Source organism: Meles meles, chromosome 14, assembly GCF_922984935.1.
Source record: "Meles meles chromosome 14, mMelMel3.1 paternal haplotype, whole genome shotgun sequence".
NCBI lineage: Eukaryota > Metazoa > Chordata > Mammalia > Carnivora > Mustelidae > Meles > Meles meles.
Window position 1 is genome coordinate 53,373,618 of NC_060079.1, and position 20,041 is coordinate 53,393,658.

At 38.8% G+C, this 20,041-nt stretch overlaps 1 pseudogene; it reads left to right on the forward strand.

Annotated features, from left to right (window-relative positions):
- Positions 1–19,838, forward strand: part of LOC123956074 — a 155,061-nt pseudogene extending 135,223 nt beyond the window's left edge.
- Positions 19,839–20,041: the final 203 nt, after the last annotated feature.

Sequence of the window (20,041 nt, forward strand, 5' to 3'; positions counted from 1 at the left end):
AAAAATACTAGAGATTTCTGAATCCTTTCAGTCCTGATGCCTTAATTGTGTTTTAATAAAATAAAAAGGACAGTTGATGCCCATTATTCAGATTCTGTATGTTTTTAATTTGCCTACTTGCTAAAATTTACTTATTACTCCAAAATCAATTCCAATGATGTTTTCATTGTCATTTGTGGACATGTGCCGGTAGTAAGAAATCTGAGTCACCCAGCATGCACATTCCAATTGAGATCAAAAGTCTCAGTTTAACTTTTGCCTTGTTTCAGCTCTGATACTGTACATAAGTATCCTTTTTTTGGTTTATTTAGTGCTAGATTTTTGCATTTTTGTGTTTATGTTACCAATTGTTCTGTTTAAAATGTTTTTTAAGCATAGTGCTTAAGTTCTTAATGCAAAAAGGCTATGTTGTGTGTGTCTTATAAAGAAAATACATGTGTTAGATAAGCTTCATTCAGGCATGAGTTTAGTGCTGTTGTGAGTTTGGTGTTAATGCATCAACAGTTACATATTAAATATCTTTAAACAGAAACACACATAAAACAAGGTTACATATTGATTGGTTGACAAAAATACTGTACCCAGAAGCTCACAGGAACCCAATTCTGTATTTCTTAGGACCTGTGGGTCAATATTCACTAATACAGTGTTTGTACTAACTTTATACAACATAACTACCATGAAGAACAAGAATTGACCATAAATGGAAAAGTTTGGGGGCAAGTACTAAAATTGAACATCAAGAGAATATGGATTTTTTTTTAGATTTAAAACACTCTTGGGGCACCTGGGTGGCTCAGCCATTAAGCATCTGCCTTTGGCTCATGTCATGATCCCAGAAACCTGGGATTGAGGCCTACATTGGGCTCCCTGCTCAGTGGGAAGCCTGCTTCTCTCTCTTCCACTCGCCCTGGTTGTGTTCCCTCTCCTGCTGTCTCTCTCTGTCAAATCAATAAATAAAATCTTTAAAATAAAATAAAACCCCCTCTAATTATGAACTAGTGATTATATTCAATTCAGTATAAACTTGAATTTTAAAAAGTAGCTTAACTACTAATAATATACTCTGCAAGAAAAACTGGATGGTTTCCAAAAAAGAAAATGAAATTAAACCCCACTTATAACTTATTTTTGGTAGAAGGGGACTTCCTTTACCTATTTAATGAACCCATTTCTCAACTGAAATATATTTACTCTCAAAAATGGCAAGAAACACACAGTCTTACTATTCCTGTCTTCCAGTACTTATTATCACACATTGAGTTCTCTTAGAGTGGTATAAACATCTGTTTCAAGAACCAACGAAATGAGGTTTTTTTCTGTATGGTCACATTAGGTGATATTCATTCTACATTGTCTTGGCTCCTTTGAGGTAGTGTAGTGAACAGGATCAGGGAATGTACTCAAGCCAAAACTCTGATTCGCCATGTAGCAAGCTGTGGGATGCTGTACATACTACTTAATTATGGGTCCAAGTATCCCCATTAATAAACAATGATGAAAATTACACTACCTCATAGAGTCAGGAAGAAAATTCAAGTAAGTTAATATTTAAAGCACTTAGAGCAGTGTCTATATCCCATAAGTGATAAAAATGGTTCAATCATCAATATTGTTATTAGCACCTGGTGTCCAGGATAAAACTGCACTGGATGGAGATGCAAGTGGCTGAATGATCATACTGAAGAAAATGTAAGTGATTTGGAAGGAGGAACTTGTTTGATCATGTGGGGCTGTATCTTCCTCACTTTCCTGCCCAGTGTGTATATCATGATGTCTTAGATATAGACATTGATTATTAATCAAATCTATAGATGATGTGAAAACAGAGTAAATTCGGGGCACCTGGGTGGCTCAGTGGGTTAAAGCCTCTGCCTTCAGCTCAGGTCATGATCCCAGCATCCTGGGAATGAGCCCCACATTGGGCTCTCTGCTCAGCAGGGAGCCTGATTCCTCCTCTCTCTCTGCCTACTCCTCTGCCTACTTGTGATCTCTGTCTGTCAAATAAATAAATAAAATCTTTAAAAAAAAAGAAAGAAAATAGAGTGAATTCAATCATAAATTGTTATTTTCCCTTATAATACTTATACTTTACTGCTACCAAAGTTACTTATATAAAACTTGAACCTAGTTGTATAATTTCCCCCTTAAAACCTCCCATGGTTCCCAATACATACAGAAACTTTCAAACTCTATTTCAATTTGTGTCGAAACAAAGATTTCCTGATTCATCCTACTCCTTATTAAGAGAAACAGCTCCTAAAAATATGAGAATAAAGAGTTCTCTAATATTTCAAGGAAGGAGCACACCTTGCATATTGGCCTCAGTTATGGATAATACACCACCAAAACATTATCAACAAATGTAAGTTTGAACCAAAAAAGCAGGAAAAAGGGATCCAGCACCATGTTCTTATGAACAATTTAAGGATCAGCCAAAAACAGATAATTTAATGGGAAAGGAGGAGTGAGAGTATTGTATGTTCTGCCTGTTTTCCAGGAAAAAATGAACAGAACTGTTCTGACCTGCCCTAGTGTAAAGATGGAGGTGAATGAGTAAGAACTTCAAGAAAGGGAATTTCCATTAAACAGTATTGAAAATACAGTAGGCTACTCAAAACAAAGATCTTTTTAAATGAACTGACAAAGTTACCTAGCTTCTTAGAACTATAATCATCTCTGGGTACTTTTGATGAGTAAAGTGGGAGCTGGAAAAATATGTAAACTAAGAGCAATAGTTTTAAACCGAATTCTGAATAATAGCGTTTCTATATAATCATGAATATGCAAAGTTCATGGGTATAGTTTTCAAGTGCTTTCCAGACAGTAAGGAGGAAATGAAAATTCATAAATAATTTTATGCATCATAATATACCTTCCTTTTGCAAACTAAAAAGGTTTCCAAGCTCTCCAAATAACAGAAGTGAGTTGTTACTTCTAAATTTGAAACTCATGCAAACACAGCCATAGTCTGTCATAGAAAATCAAAGGTCAATTTTAATCTAATTCTTTATCAAAGACCAAGTTTAAAAAATTCTAATTCAGGGAGGAGGAGTCAAGATGGCGGAGAAGTAGCGGGCTGAGACTATATCAGGTAGCAGGAGATCAGCTAGATAACTTATCTAAACATTGCAAATACCTACAAATCCAATGGGAGATCGAAGAGAAGAAGAACAGCAATTCTAGAAACAGAAAATCAACCACTTTCTGAAAGGTAGGACTGGCGGAGAAGTGAATCCAAAACGATGGGAAGATAGACCGCGGGGGGGGGGGGGGGGGCGGCTCCCAGCAAGCGGAGGAGCAACGGAGCACAAAATCAGGACTTTTAAAAGTCTGTTCCACAGGGCGCCTGGGTAGCTCAGTGGGTTAAAGACTCTGCCTTTCGCTCAGGTCATGATCCCAGGGTCCTGGGATCGAGCCCCGCGTCAGGCTCTCTGCTTGGCAGGGAGCCTGCTTCCTCCTCTCTCTCTCTCTGCCTGCCTCTCTCCCTACTTGTGATCTCTATCTGTCAAATAAATAAAATCTTTAAAAAAAAAAAAAGTCTGTTCCACTGAGGGACATTGCTCCAGAGGCTAAAACAGGGTGAAGCCCACATGGGGTCAGCGTGGCCCCAGATCCCGCAGGATCACAGAAGGATCGGGGGTGTCGGAGTGTCACAGAGCTCGCAGGTATTAGAACGGGGAAGCCGGCTACAGAGACAGAGCCGAGGACTGAGCTCTCAGCTCGAGGTTACCTTGAACTGGTCGCAGGCTGGGTGAGCTCGGAGCGTGGCTGGAGGCCGGGGATACGGGAGTGATTGGGCGCTGTTCTCTGGGGGCGCACTAAGGAGTGGGGCCCCGGGCTCTTGGCTCCTCCAGGCCGGAGACTGGGAGGCCGCCATTTTCATTCCCGTCCTCCAGAACTCTACGGAAAGCATTCAGGGAACAAAAGCTCAGAAAGCGAACCCGAGCGGATTACTTAGTCCGCCCCCGGTAAGGGCGGTGCAATTCTGCCTCTGGCAAAGACACTTCAGAGTCACCACAACAGGCCCCTCCCCCAGAAGATCAACAAAAAATCCAGCCAGGACGAATTTCCTCTACCAAGGAAAGCAGGTTCAATACCTAGTACAGCAGTGGACTTCCAGAGGAGGAGAAAGCAAAGCACGGAACTCATGGCTTTCTCCCCATGATTCTTTCGTATTAATTTCTTTTTTCAATTTTTTTCCTTCTTTTTTCTTCTTCTGCTAAATTTTTAAAACTTTTACCCTTTTCTTTTTTAACGTTTTTTAACTAGTTTATCTAATATATATTTTTTCTCTTTTTTATATTTTTTCTTTATTTGTTTTCTTTTTTTAATTTTTTTCTTTTTTTTTTTTCTGAACCTCTTTTTTTCCCCTTTCACTCCCCCACAATTTGGAGTCTCTTTTGAGTTGGTTAAAGCACATTTTTCTGGGGTATTTGCCACCCTTTTAGTATTTTATTTGCTCCTTAACATACTCTTATCTGGACAAAATGACAAGGCTGAAAAATTCACCACAAAAAAAAAGAACAAGAGGCAATACCGAAGGCTAGGGACCTAATCAACACAGACATTGGTAATATGTCAGATCTACAGTTCAGAATAACAATTCTGAAGGTTCTAGCCGGGCTCGAAAAAGGCATAGAAGATACTAGAGAAACCTCTCTGGAGATATAAAAGCCCTTTCTGGAGAAATAAAAGAACTAAAATCAAACCAAGTTGAAATAAAAAAACCTATTAATGAGGTACAATCAAAAATGGAGGCTCTCCCTGCTAGGATAAATGAGGCAGAAGAAAGAATTAGTGATATAGAAGACCAAATGACAGAGGATAAAGAAGCTGAGCAAAAGACAGACAAGCAAATACTGGACCACAAGGGGAGAATTCGAGAGATAAGTGACACCATTAGACAAAACAACATTAGAATAATTGGGATTCCAGAAGAAGAAGAAAGAGAGAGGGGAGCAGAAGGTATATTGGAGAGAACTTCCCTAATATGGCAAAGGGAACAAGCATCAAAATCCAGGAGGTGCAGAGAACCCCCTTCAAAATCAGCAAGAATAGGCCCACACCCAGTCACCTAATAGTAAAATGTACAAGTCTTAGTCACAAAGAGAAAATCCTGAAAGCAGCCCAGGAAAAGAAGTCTGTAACATACAATGGTAAAAATATTAGATTGGCAACAGACTTATCCACAGATACCTGGCAGGCCAGAAAGAGCTGGCATGATATATTCAGAGCACTACATGAGAAACACATGCAGCCGAGAATACTCTATCCAGCTAGGCTATCATTGAAAATAGAAGGAGAGATAAAAAGATTCCAGGACAAACAAAAACTGAAAGAATTTGCAAACACCAAACCAGCTCTACAGGAAATATTGAAAGGGGTCCTCTAAGCAAAGAGAGAGCCTAAAAGTAGTAGATCAAAAAGGTACAGAGACAATATACAGTAACAGTCACCTTACAGGCAATACAATGGCACTAAATTCATATTTCTCAATAGTTATCCTGAATGTTAATGGGCTAAATGCCCCCAATCAAAAGACACAGGGTATCAGAATGGATAAAAAAACAAAACCCATCTATATGTTGCCTACAAGAAAATCATTTTAGATGCGAAGACACCTCCAGGTTAAAAGTTAGGAGGTGGAAAACAATTTACCATGCTAACGGGCATCAGAAGAAAGCTGAGGTGGCAATCCTTATATCAGATCAATTAGATTTTAAGCCAAAGCCTATAACAAGAGATAAGGAAGGACACTATATCATATTCAAAGGGTCTGTCCAACAAGAAGATCTAACAATTTTAAATATCTATGCCCCTAATGTGGGAGCAGCCAACTATGTAAACCAATTAATAACAAAATCAAAGAAACACATCGACAATAATACAATAATAGTAGGGGACTTTAACACTCCCCTCACTGAAATGGACAGATCATCCAATCAAAAGATCAACAAGGAAATAAAGGCCTTAAATGACACACTGGACCAGATGGACATCACAGATATATTCAGAACATTTCATCCCAAAGCAACAGAATACACATTCTTCTCTAGTGCACATGGAACCTTCGCCAGAATAGATCACATCGTGGGTCACAAATCAGGTCTCAACCGGTATCAAAAGATTGGGATCATTCCCTGCATATTATCAGACCACAATGCTCTGAAGCTAGAACTCAATCACAAGAGGAAAGCTGGAAAGAACCCAAATACATGGAGATTAAACAGCATCCTTCTAAAGAATGAATGGGTTAACCAGGAAATTAAAGAAGAATTGAAAAAATTCATGGAAACAAATGATAATGAAAACACAACGGTTTAAAATCTGTGGGACACAGCAAAGGCAGTCCTGAGAGGAAAATATATAGCAGTAAGCCTTTCTCATGAAACAAGAATGGTCTCAAGTACACAACCTAACCCTACATATAAATGAGCTTGAGAAAACAAGAAAGAAACCCTAAACCCAGCAGAAGAGAAATCATAAAGATCAGAGCAGAAATCAATGAAATAGAAACCAAAAAAACAATAGAACAAATCAACGAAACTAGGAGCTGGTTCTTCGAAAGCATCAATAAGATTGATAAACCCCTGACCAGACTCATCAAAAAGAAAAGAGAAAGGACCCAAATAAATAAAATCATGAATGAAAGAGGAGAGATCACAACTAACACCAAAGAAATACAGACAATTATAAGAACATACTATGAGCAACTCTATGCCAACAAATTTGACAATCTGGAAGAAATGGATGTATTCCTAGAGACATATAAACTACCACAACTGAACCAGGAAGAAATAGAAAACCTGAACAGGCTGATAACCAGTAAGGAGATTGAAACAGTCATCGAAAATCTCCAAACAAACAAAAGCCCAGGGCCAGACGGCTTCCCAGGGGAATTCTACCAAACATTTAAAGAAGAAGTAATTCCTATTCTCCTGAAACTGTTCCAAAAAATAGAAATGGAAGGAAAACTTCCAAACTCATTTTATGAGGCCAGCATCACCTTGATCCCAAAACCAGACAAGGATCCCACCAAAAAAGAGAACTACAGACCAATATCCTTGATGAACACAGATGCAAAAATTCTCACCAAAATATTAGCCAATAGGATTCAACAGTACATTAAAAGGATTATTCACCACGACCAAGTGGGATTTATTCCAGAGCTGCAAGGTTGGTTCAACATCCGCAAATCAATCAATGTGATAGAACACATTAATAAAAGAAAGAACAAGAACCATACGATACTCTCAATAGATGCTGAAAAAAGCATTTGACAAAGTAGAGCATCCCTTCCTGATCAAAACTCTTCAAAGTGTAGGGATAGAGGGCACATACCTCAATATTATCAAAGCCATCTATGAAAAACCCACTGCAAATATCATTCTCAATGGAGAAAAACTGAAAGCTTTTCCATTAAGGTCAGGAATACGGCAGGGATGTCCATTATCACCACTACTATTCAACATAGTACTAGAAGTCCTAGCCTCAGCAATCAGACAACAAAAAGAAATTAAAGGCATCCAAATCAGCAAAGAAGAAATCAAACTATCACTCTTCGCAGATGATATGACACTATATGTGGAAAACCCAAAAGGCTCCACTCCAAAACTGCTAGGACTTGTACTGGAATTCAGTAAAGTGTCAGGATATAAATTCAATGCACAGAAATCAGTTGCATTTCTCTATACCAACAACATGACAGAAGATAGAGAAACTAAGGAGTCAATCCCATTTACAATTGCACCCAAAACTAGGAATAAACCTAACCAAAGAGGCAAAAAATCTATACTCAGAAAACTTAAAGTACTCATGAAAGAAATTGAGGAAGCCACAAAGAAATGGAAACATGTTCCATGCTCCTGGATTGGAAGAATAAATATTGTGAAAATGTCTATGCTACCTAAAGCAATCTACACATTTAATGCAATCCCTATCAAAATACCATCCATTTTTTTCAAAGAAATGGAACAAATCATCCTAAAATTTATATGGAACCAGAAAAGACCTCGAATAGCCAAAGGAATATTGAAAAAGAAAGCCAAAGTTGGTGGCATCACAATTCCGGACTTCAAGCTCTATCACAAAGCTGTCATCATCAAGACGGCATGGTACTGGCACAAAAACAGGCACATAGATCAATGTAACAGAATAGAGAGCCCAGAAACAGACCCTCAACTCTATGGTCAACTCATCTTTGACAAAGCAGGAAAGAATGTCCAATGGAAAAAAGACAGCCTCGTCAATAAATGGTGCTGGGAAAATTGGACAGCCACATGCAGAAAAATGAAATTGGACCACTTCCTTATACCACACATGAAAATAGACTCAAAATGGATGAAGGACCTCAATGTGAGAAAGGAATCCATCAAAATCCTTGAGGAGAACACAGGCAGCAACTTCTTTGACCTCAGCGGCAGCAACATCTTCCTAAGAACATCGCCAAAGGCAAGGGAAGAAAAGGCAAAAATGGGGGCGCCTGGGTGGCTCAGTGGATTAAGCCACTGCCTTCGGCTCAGGTCATGATCTCAGGGTCCTGGGATCGAGCCCCGCATCAGGCTCTCTGCTCCACAGGGAGCCTGCTTCTTCCTCTCTCTCTGCCTGCCTCTCTGCCTACTTGTGATCTCTCTCTCTGTCAAATAAATAAATAAAATCTTTAAAAAAAAACAAAAAAGAAAGGGCAAAAATGAACTGTTGGGATTTCATCAAGATCAAAAGCTTTTGCACAGAAAAGGAAACAGTTAACTAAACCAAAAGACAACTGACAGAATGGGAGAAGATATTTGCAAACGACATATCAGATAAAGGGCTAGTGTCCAAAATCTATAAGGAACTTAGCAAACTCAACACCCAAAGAACAAACAATCCAATCAAGAAATGGGAAGAGGACATGAATAGACATTTCTGGAAAGAAGACATCCAGATGGCCAACAGACACATGAAAAAGTGTTCCACATCACTCGGCATCAGGGAAATACAAATCAAAACCACAATGAGATACCACCTCACACTAGTCAGAATGGCTAAAATTAACAAGTCAGGAAATGACAGATGCTGGCGAGGATGCAGAGAAAGGGGAACCCTCCTACACTGTTGGTGGGAATGCAAGCTGGTGCAACCACTCTGGAAAACAGCATGGAGGTTCCTCAAAATGTTGAAGATAGAACTACCCTATCACCCAGAAATTGCACTACTGGGTATTTAGCCTAAAGATACAAACGTACTGATCCGAAGGGGCATGTGCCCCCGAATGTTTATAGCAGCAATGTCTACAATAGCCAAACTATGGAAAGAACCTAGATGCCCATCAACAGATGAATGGATAAAGAAGAGGTGGTATATATACACAATAGAATACTATGCAGCCATCAAAAGAAATGAAATCTTGCCATTTGTGACAACGTGGATGGAACTAGAGGGTATCATGCTTCGTGAAATAAGTCAATCGGAGAAAGACAACTATCATATCATCTCTGTGATATGAGGACGTGGAGATGCAACATGGGGGATTAGGGGGATACGAGAAGAATAAATGAAACAAGATGGGATTGGGAGGGAGACAAACCATAAGTGACTCTTGATCTCACAAAACAAACTGAGGGTTGCTGGGTGGGGGGGGTGGGAGAGGGGGAGTAGGGTTATGGACTTTGGGGAGGGTATGTGTTATGGTGAATGCTGTGAAGTGTGTAAACCTGGCGATTCACAGACCTATACCCCTGGGGATAAAAATACATTATATGTTTATAAAAAAAAATAAATAAATAAAACATTTTAAAAAATTTCAAATTGGTGGAATATTTTGGACTTCACAATTCAATTTCTTTATGTAACCTCCCCAATTGATTTTTAATCCAGTGCTCTTTAGAGATCAATTACAAATGGCTAATTATCAAAGTAAATCAAGAATTTACAATAGAGAACCATGGCTATGATCATATAGCCCCTATTCCTAGATGCCCACAATCAATACTTCGCCAAGCATTCAAGACAAAGACCCAACCTGGAACCCCAAGGAAATACATATGTGTTCATTAGAAATAATGTGTTCCTCAAGAAATAAAGATGATTATTCAAACACTTAATGTCTCTTCATAGTGGCTCTGACCACAGCTACTTGCCAAACAGTAATTCATTACTGTGTTTTACTTTAGCCTTTTGGTTGAGATCATATTTGTGGCAGATGTTGTTCTACTTACACTTTCTCACCACTGACTTTCTAGTTGCAAGTTCTGCTGGCAAACTACCTGCAACTCTCTGACAGCTCTCTTCAACTGTGAGAACATAGTCTGCCTATGTGCACACTGGACTGGAATTACCACAGAGTTTACACCATGGAGAGCAGTCTCCAACTAACGTGAAAGGTGTGAATAAATATCCCAGCTTCTTTGTCCCTTGGCTGGGATAATTATTGGTGATTTCTACATCATCTCCCAGAGGTCTCCAGTGGAATTGTGCCTCCGTTGTCAAAAGCAGCAGCAATCTCTTTATTCACCCTCTTTAGTTCTTCTGTTCTTCATCTCTTCTCCACACTCTCCTGTTGGTGTTTCTTGGGATCATCTGCCTAATAAGCTACCTGTTCTCACACAGTCTCAGCAGTGAACTCTGAGGAAATCAGTCTGAGGTTTAGGCTTCTCAAAATCACTATTATACCCATATTTGAATATTAATAAGGAACTGTCTTTTACATTTATTTTCCCAATTTTTAATAACATGGTCATTTTTCTTTCAAATATGAAAATAATTCACAGCCATGAACTACCACTATATTCAACAATATGGATGAATCTCGGGAACATAATGATGAGTAAAAGAAGGCAAACAAAAGAATACACATTGTATGATGGATTTAAATATATTTTTAAAAGCAGGCAGAACAGATTTATGATGTTAGATTTCAGGACAGCTGTTGCTTTTGAGAAGGAGTATGAGGAAAGTAACAAGGGGAATATCTGGGTACTGTTTCTATCCTACTTCTTGTTCTGGGGGTGCTTCCACAGATGTATTCCCTTTGTACTAATTCATCGAGCTCTATTCTTAGTTTTTGTGTTCATTTAATTTCTATATATTTTTTAAAGATTTTATTTATTTATTTGACAGATAGAGATCACAAGTAGAGAGGCAGGCAGAGAGAGAGAGGAGGAAGCAGGCTCCCCGCCAAGGGGCCCGATGCGGGGCTCGATCCCGGACCCTGGGATCATGACCTGAGCGAAAGGCAGAGGTTTTAACCCACTGAGCCACCCAGGCGCCATTTTTTTAACAAAATTTATTTTAAAAATTGGGTTAAAATTAGGTTCTTCTGAACACTTACCAACCCCCAAAGTATTATTTATTTCTCAAACTTGATTTTATCTTGGGTAGCAAAAACAAGTATATGAAGATATTTTTTAACCCATTGTAATATGCTCTCATTGATTACCTCCCCTTAGACTCTTAAGCTGAATATGTCAACCACAATTATTCCTGAAGATACTGGCTTTACTGATCACAAACTGGTGATTGTTTAACATTTTAAAAAAGGCAAACCTGAATGATGATCAATTAAATCTTCAGACTAAAGTGTTTCCCTTTCCACATATCACCTTTGCACAGGATTAACACACCAACTACCATTACCTTCTAATTTCAGAAAAGCCTTAAGGAGGCAGCAACTGTACTAATGACAGAGAGCACTACTCCCTTATGATTTACAAAAGGAATCTCTAAAAACAAAGTAAAACCAATAAAGACTCTTCTGCACCACATTGCTAAGTAATAATTTGATTAAGAAAAATAAGAGAAAGAAGATTTTATAAATATTCTCTCATTAATGGCATTCACAAGTTATTTTCTTTAACTATATTATAACAAAATAAATTTAAACTCCACAGTTGACATAATTTAATATTTTCCTCACTATTAAAGTTGAAAGAAGGCATTTCCATGGCAGAAACATTCTCTCATATTCCTTCTTACAAAGTGTCCTCTCAATTGCCTCTCATGAATTCATTTTCTTTGATGAATTCATTTTCTTTGATGAATTCATGAGAGGGGTTGCTCTGGAACCCCATCGCCTTTGCACACAAACCTCTAGGAAAACCGTTTATTTGGGGGTTCTTTTGCTAACTCTCCTAGGAAGCAGTACTGTGCAAGATGCTTTTTCCCCCTGCCATTCTTTCTCTTAAATAATTCAGCTACATTTTGTTCAATATTACTTTTAAAAGTTATGATTCCCGAGACTTGCTCTCTCTTCCTGCCACATCCCCTTTCTGTTGTATAGAATGATATCTTCCATTCAGACACAGGGTTTTGTCAGGAACCAGCCCAATGTCTCCATGAGCATAATGACCAATCACAGGCTTGTAATATCATCTGTATCTTTACTCTTCCTCAAGGCCATACACCATGTCATATACTCATATTTCTTCCTTTGCCTTTTCAGTCTCATATCCATAATTGTATGCCAAGACAACAAGCTCTTTTGTTAAATAGCAACAACTTCCTGCCCCATGATGTTTATGCATTTTCAGCACCTTTTGCTCAGCTGAGAAATGATTTAGAACTGCTTCTTACATCTATGAATAGACATCATCCCAACTGTCTACCACTTTTCTCACTTTCACTGTTGACCTTTCAAACACACCTTTTCTTTTTTTTTTTTCCATTTTATTTATTTTTTTCAGCGTAACAGTATTCATTCTTTTTGCACAACACCCATTGCTCCATGCAAAACGTGCCCTCCCCATTACCCACCACCTGTTCCCCTAACCTCCCACCCCTGACCCTTCAAAACCCTCAGGTTCACACCTTTTCTCTACCCCAAGCTTTTATCCTCCTCTTCAAAGTGACCCTCTCTTTGTCTTAAGATGAAAGTTCTTAATATGACTTAAATATTGATCTCTCTCACAGTCTTTCTAGATCAACTCATTCAAAATCCCATAACAACTTTAGCAATTCCTTAGCAGTGGACATAGTGCAAACATATGTGCATGTACATTTTTCCAGTGATGTAGATATGTTGTCCACTTCAATTAGAAAAATTGCTCCAAATAAGGGACTTCTTCCTTATTTCCTTTGGTATTGGCACCATGTACAGTGTTTTGATCACACAGCTGAGTCATGTAATTGGCAATATCTTTTCCTTTAAGATTTTATTTATTTGAGAAAGAGAAAGTGAGCAAGAGAGAGAGAAGGAGCAGGAGAGGAGAGGCAGAGGGAGAATGAGAAGCAGACTCCCTGCTCAACAGGGAGCTTGATGACCTGGGGCTTGAACCCAGGACTCTGGGATCATGACCTGAACCCAAGGCAGACACTTAACCAACTGAGTCACCCAAGTACCCCAGGTATCTTCTTTTAAGAGATGGAATAATGTGACACAAACCCTTTACATGAGCAGCTTCCACAGTTCATCTGAATCCCTGAACCACAGTGGCTTCTGTGATGCTGGTCACAAACTCTATTCCTACAGTTATGAGTAACATCATCTTAATGAAAATATGCCATACCTGCATCTGTGGTACAAGTTATCTTGCACTGACAACCATCAAAGCATTATCAAGTCAACTTACAGAAACTTAGTAAAGATTCAGAATTTAACAAAAATAGAAAAATGGATAATCAGATGACAGATATATCTGGCAGGCAATTAAGGAGGTAGATATACAAAGAGACACAAACAGAAAGACAGACCATCCCAGTGAATGCTAAGGGAAAGGTATTACAATATAGAATAACTCCTAGAAAAAGTTATACTGGATTTCTATTACTCTAAAAGCCAAATAAATATGAATTCATTTTATGTATGCTTAAGTGAAGAATGGATAAACATCATTCCATGAATACCATGTTTGTTGAATGAATTTGTTTTCTTGACTATAAATTTGGTGCCAATGCTATAGATACCAAGACCATCCTCCCTGACTCTAAGGCACATACAGTCTAGCAGAAGATAAAATATAATACAATGTGTCAAGTGTTTTAAGTTGTGATAGCAGACACTTGATTGCAGAATGTGCATGGTTGACTGGAAGGTGAGAAGTGAGTCTGGATTATTTTTTTTCAAGGGGTTTGATGAGGAAAAGTGTGAATAAAGAGAAAATAAGATTTAAGTGGGGGTAATTTAAGATTTAAGTCGGGGGGCACCTGGGTGGCTCAGTGGGTTAAAGCCTCTGCCTTTGGCTCAGGTCATGATCCCAGGGTCCTGGGATCAAGCCCCACATCGGGCTCTCTGCTCAGCAGGGAGCCTGCTTCCCTCCTCTCTCTCTCTCTGTCTACTTGTGAGCTCTTTCTGTCAAATAAATAAAATAAAAATCTTTTAAAAAAAAGATTTTAGTGGGGGTAAAGAAGATGGGTTTGTAGGCTGCATGAGAGAAGCTAGCAAAAGGAATGATGGAGAAATCATGGTAAGGGAGAAGTCAGTGGAGAGTGATGCAGATACTGTTTTGCCTATCAAGTCCTAATATAGTATTTTTAATCATTAGAAGAATCATTTCTAATAAAAATGCTGATAGATTTTTATTGCTGCCATCATATTATAGAAATAGATAAACTGTCCCAAAAATGCTTATGAAAAGATACACTTGAAATTAAAAATTTTTAATTGCTGAGAAAATATCTCAAAATGCAGAAAAACTCAATGTAAGCATATTATATAACAATGCATTTGAAACAAGGGTCCAGAAGAGGCATGGTTAATTATAATAAATCCACAAGATAAAATGTTAGGCAACCACTGAAACTTTTAATAAAAATTTTTCTAATACTATAACAAGCATTTTTAGCATTTTTAGTGTGGTAAGAGTATGTACGGTGTGATTATAGTTACTTAAGATAGAAAGGAAAGCAGAAGGGAGAGAGAGAAGAAGGGGGAAAAAGGGAGAAAAAAGCAGGAGACAAAGGAGTGAAGTAGGAGGGGGAAGAGAAAGGAGGAAGAGAAGGAGAGTAAAGAAAATAGTACTACTGTAGCAGCTACAAAATACACCAAAAATTTTAAGCAGTAATTTTTCGTCAGTTGTCTTTGTCGTGGCAGTGTAGATGGACCCTACGAGCAATCTGAAATGATTTTCTTTTGGACCAATGATTTCATATCTGATCCTACCTCAGCTGTGAGATAATAAACAGGAGTTAGTTTCCATCTTTTCCTAGATTTGCTCTTTCTAATAATCATTCTAGAGGAATATTAATAGCTGTTGAACTTTAAAAGGAAAGTTTTATGGTAGGGGAAGTTTGAGAAATACCAGGTTAAACTGGTTTCTTAATGCAGAAGGTTTTCTTGAAACTTTTATGTTAATGGCCATCATGAATCTCCAATGGGGTATAAACTAGACAGCATTTAACAAATGGATTTAGTGGGAGCCTGGGTGGCTCGGTGGTTTAAGCCTCTGCTTTTGGTTCCGGTCATGATCTCAGGGTCCTGAGATCAAGTCCCACATCGGGCTCTCTGCTCAGCAGGGAGCCTGCTTCCTCCTCTCTCTCTCTGCCTGCCTCTCTGCCTACCTGTGATCTCTCTGTGTCAAATAAATAAATAAAATGGATTTAGCCACCAAATACTTCAGTGTATGTGAGTTATTTCATGGAGGTGTTTTTCTGCCAAATGTATCTGGAGGAATTTTTCACTTACCATAATGGTATTTATTTAAAAGTAACAAAACAAAAATTATCTGAAACATTAAGAGCATATATCTCTGTGATATCCAAGGCGATACTAGGTTAACGAAGAATTTGAGAGACTTTCTTTGATATAGCCTCTTTAGCTCTGACTACATCCTACATGTCATCCCCGCCAAGTCCTTTCCTGTCCTCTTCCTGGGGACAAGCTGAATATACTTACCAATGCCTTCAATTCCCTTCACCCTCAACTGGACCACTACATCATGACTTTAGCTTAGAATCCTTTCCTGAACATCACACTCATGTACCCAGCTTAACCCTAGACAACACCTTCTCAATATATCCTTGAGATATCACAGGAACCACAATATAATAAATTCAACCAATCTTCTGTCTTTTTTATGTCAATGATACAACACCTATCTACCCAGTTACTTGGGCCACAGATCTAGTGTCAATTTGAGCTCTCAATCGAGAAACAAACTTTCTCCTCAGTTTCCCTACTGGCTCTACTCTATGGGATCTCTATCAACTCTTACTAACAAATGTGTAATAGCTTCTAACTATTGCCCATGCACTTTAAATCAACACAAAGCTGTGTTGAAAATACAAATTCGTGGTGTCACTCTCCTTAAAATTTTTCATTATCTCTTCACTGACTGCTGGGTAAAAACAAAACTCTTTAACATATGTAGCAGGAATGAAGATTTTCACACTCAGATCAAGAAACATAACATTAGGGGCGCCTGAGTGGCTCAGTGGGTTAAAGCCTCTGCCTTCGGCTCAGGTCACGATCCCAGGGTCCTGGGATTGAGCCCCGCGTCGGGCTCTCTGCTTGGCAGGGAGCCTGCTTCCTCCTCTCTCTCTCTCTCTGCCTGCCTCTCTCTCTACTTGTGATCTCTGTCAAATAAATAAATAAAATCTTAAAAAAAAAAAGAAACATAACATTAATTTTTGAATCAAACATATCATGTTCCGAGGATAATAAAATATTCACTGTTTCTTTCTTTGAGTTTGGCAAACCTCCCCAGACTTGCAAAAGAAACTGGAGTCTTCTCTGGTATACAGGAAATAAAAATAGAAGTCATGGCCTTTAGTTTATGGAGATCACCACTTTCACTGTGACTCTGTTTATTCCATGAGGTTGCCTCTGCTCCCTCACCCTCCCCTGGACACTAAACTCATGCTGCTCAGGTTATGTCCTCCATAACTATGCCCCCCTCTCCTTTAACTGCAACTTGCTCATAAGACACTCATGACAGCCACAGGCCAGAGTGGCAATACTCTGAAGCACAATATGTGTAGGTCTGTGGCACTAATGGTGGGTTAAAGCCTCTGCTTTCGGCTCGGGTCATGATCCCAGAGTCCTGGGATCGAGCCCTGCATGGGACTCTCTGCTCAGCGGGGAGCCTGCTTCCTCCTCTCTCTCTGCCTGCCTCTCTGCCTACTTGTGATCTCTGTCTGTCAAATAAATAAATAAAATCTTTAAAAAAAAAAAAAAACCTTTCCCACATCCAGCTCCCATCATTCTGGGAAGACTATTTCCCCATTTCCTCCTCTTCCATCCAGAACTCCAGCCTCACTCAAGAGAAATAAGGTCCCAAAGAAAAACCTAGGTAAGGGGAAATCCTCCAGGCACCTCACAGCATCTTTTATCAGTCCTGAAACTGTTATTCAGACCCTTTTTTCTGCCCAATGAACACCATAACAGAAATAATTGGCTTTCTCCATGAGATGAGGAAGGCAAAAATGCCGTCTCATTTCTTTGAATACTCTCTCTATGCCCTACAAGTATCTCAATTCCCCCAGACTACTTAATCTAGTATTTTTTTCCATAGCACTTTTCACTTTTTAATATGCTGAAAGATTTATTTACTTATTTTTCTCATTGCCGATGATCTCTCCCCTAAGCCTTAGGATGGCAGACCTTTTTGTCTCTTCTGTCAAATACATATATCTTGATTGCCTGTAATAGGGCCTGGCACATATTAAGTTACTGAATAAACAGCTGCTGGATGGATACATAGATTCATAAATGAATGAATGAGCAGGATGAGGAGGGAAAATGCCTCTCATTTGCATCTCTTAAGATCAACATAAACAAAACAAAAATCCATACTTTAATCCATACTGTACTACTTCTTGTTTTCTTGCCTTTCATTCCTTACACTGTTCTCCCTGCCTGAATATTGTCCCTTCCTTTTTTTTTTTTTTTAAGATTTTATTTGTTTTGAGAGGGAGAGAGGGAAAATGCATGAGTGGGGGGGAGGGGAGGGGCAAGAGGAAAGGGAAGAGCAGAGGGAAAAGAAGGAGAAGCAGACTCCCAGCTAAGTGGGGAGCTCAGTGCAGGGCTTGATCCCAAGTCAATGAGATCACTGCCTGAGCCAAAGGCAGATGCTTAACCACCTAAGCCACCCAGGTGCCCCTGAATGTTCTCTCTTCTATCATACATACTACACACACAAACACACATCCCTCAGGTAACTTTCAAGAAAAAGGGACATAAGCAAAGGTATCTAGTCACCATTTCTTCCCAAACGGAACCAAACAAAATATAAAATTAGTGAAAACTTCTGTCAAGCCTTCAGACAAGACTCTTTTAATTGTAAAGAAAAGAAACTAATCTCAAGAAGTTATCTCCAGAAAATAAATAAATATATATATATACATTGACTATGTACAGTTTTTTGTGCTAATCATACCTCAATAAAGTGGTTTAAAAATAAATACTAAATTATATAAATTTAAATAAATGGCTATTATTAGAATTTGTATACTTTGGGACTGTAATGACATCAGAAACCAAGGCAACTTGATTAACAGCACTTGTTTCACCTGGTGGAAGTGAGGCAGCAGGCTCCCACTTCCATAGTAGGTTCTGTAGCAACCAATTAGCTCCCTCTGCTCACTCTTAGTTTCTGGTCCCTCATCACTTAGTCTGTGAGTTACTACAATAAAACTGATATGGTTCTGGTTCTTCCTAATGGATTTTTAACCAACAATTGCAAGGCTCCCTGAATCATTTACTTAGATTTTCTTAGATCAGACTTGGAAAAGAAATAAATTGGCTCAACTCATTTTTTAATGCCACCACATAGATTGTTGTTCAGTCTATGCATTTGTGAGTCAAATTCAGATACTTATGATCTAAGCAGTTATGGCAAAGAGATCAAGGTCATATGAAACAAAATACAATGATCTAGACAGCTAGGAGAACGTAGCATCGGCATGACAGATATTCAGATGGCTGGCTTATTCAAAACAACATGGTTATTGAGGCAGCAGGAGCTATGGATTCCTGAACTGGAATGCTAGAAATTCTAAATCAAATTAAGAAAGCAATAAGTAAGATTCTACTACCTAAACTGTGACAGTAGTTAATTAACATGGGAAGTGAGTCAAAGAAGAGCTCCTGTTAGAAACTCATTAACTTCTCATATTTGAGAGGATGAGAGCAGATAGGGGAATAGATGAGAACCACTCTATTTCTGCTATAATAGATCATTTAAGACCTGTTGTGCCGACTGAGTAATCCAAGACATACAGGATTACTAGATATGGTAGGTCCCTTCCCTGATGCAATCATTAGTAGCACCAGGAAGAAAGCTGGTCACAGTTACACCATGTCCCTGGACATGACTCTAGGCTGAAGAGAAGCCTGTATAAAGAACTTTACCTGCATACTTTGACATCAGCACACATTAAAGAGAAAATAAGAAAAATAAAGGGCCCCCTCATAGGAATATCTATGATCTATTTTCTCCCTATTTATTTCTGGCCTTAGAGTTTCATTGTCCAATCAGTACCCATTACCATATGCGGCTATTTAAATATAAATATAATTAAATTATATTAAATTAAAAATTCAAGGGTTTATACCCTGAGCAATACCTACAATTGAGGACTCCTCCCCAGAAGGCAGCTGCCTGTCAGCATGGGCTCAAGAGTTTGTGGACAGCAAAATCCAACCTGAGAAGGTGGTTGTGTTCATCAAGCCCACCTGCCTCTACTGCAGAAGGATCCAAGAGCTCCTCAGCCATTGCCCTCCAAACAAGGGTTTTTGGAATTTGTCAATATCATAGCCACCAGTGACACAATCAAGATTCAAGATTATTTGCAACAGCTCACGGGAGCCAGAATAGTACCTTGGGTCTTTAAAGATTGTAGAGGTGAATGCACTAATCTGATAGAAATGCATCACAGCGGAGATGTTGAAGCAGCTAAAGCAAATTGGAGCTCTACACTAATTACAGAGCAAATCCCAGGCTGATCTCCCCTTTGAGAGCTGGATGGCATTGCAAATGACCAAACTTCCTGGTGGATGTTTCTGGGGCTAACAACTTTTTACTTAAAATTCTGAAATATGTTCACCAAAAAAGAGAGAGAGAAAGCGAAAGAGGCAGGGCATATTTTTTGGCAAAAACAGCTTTTCCGGGGGCGCCTGGGTGGC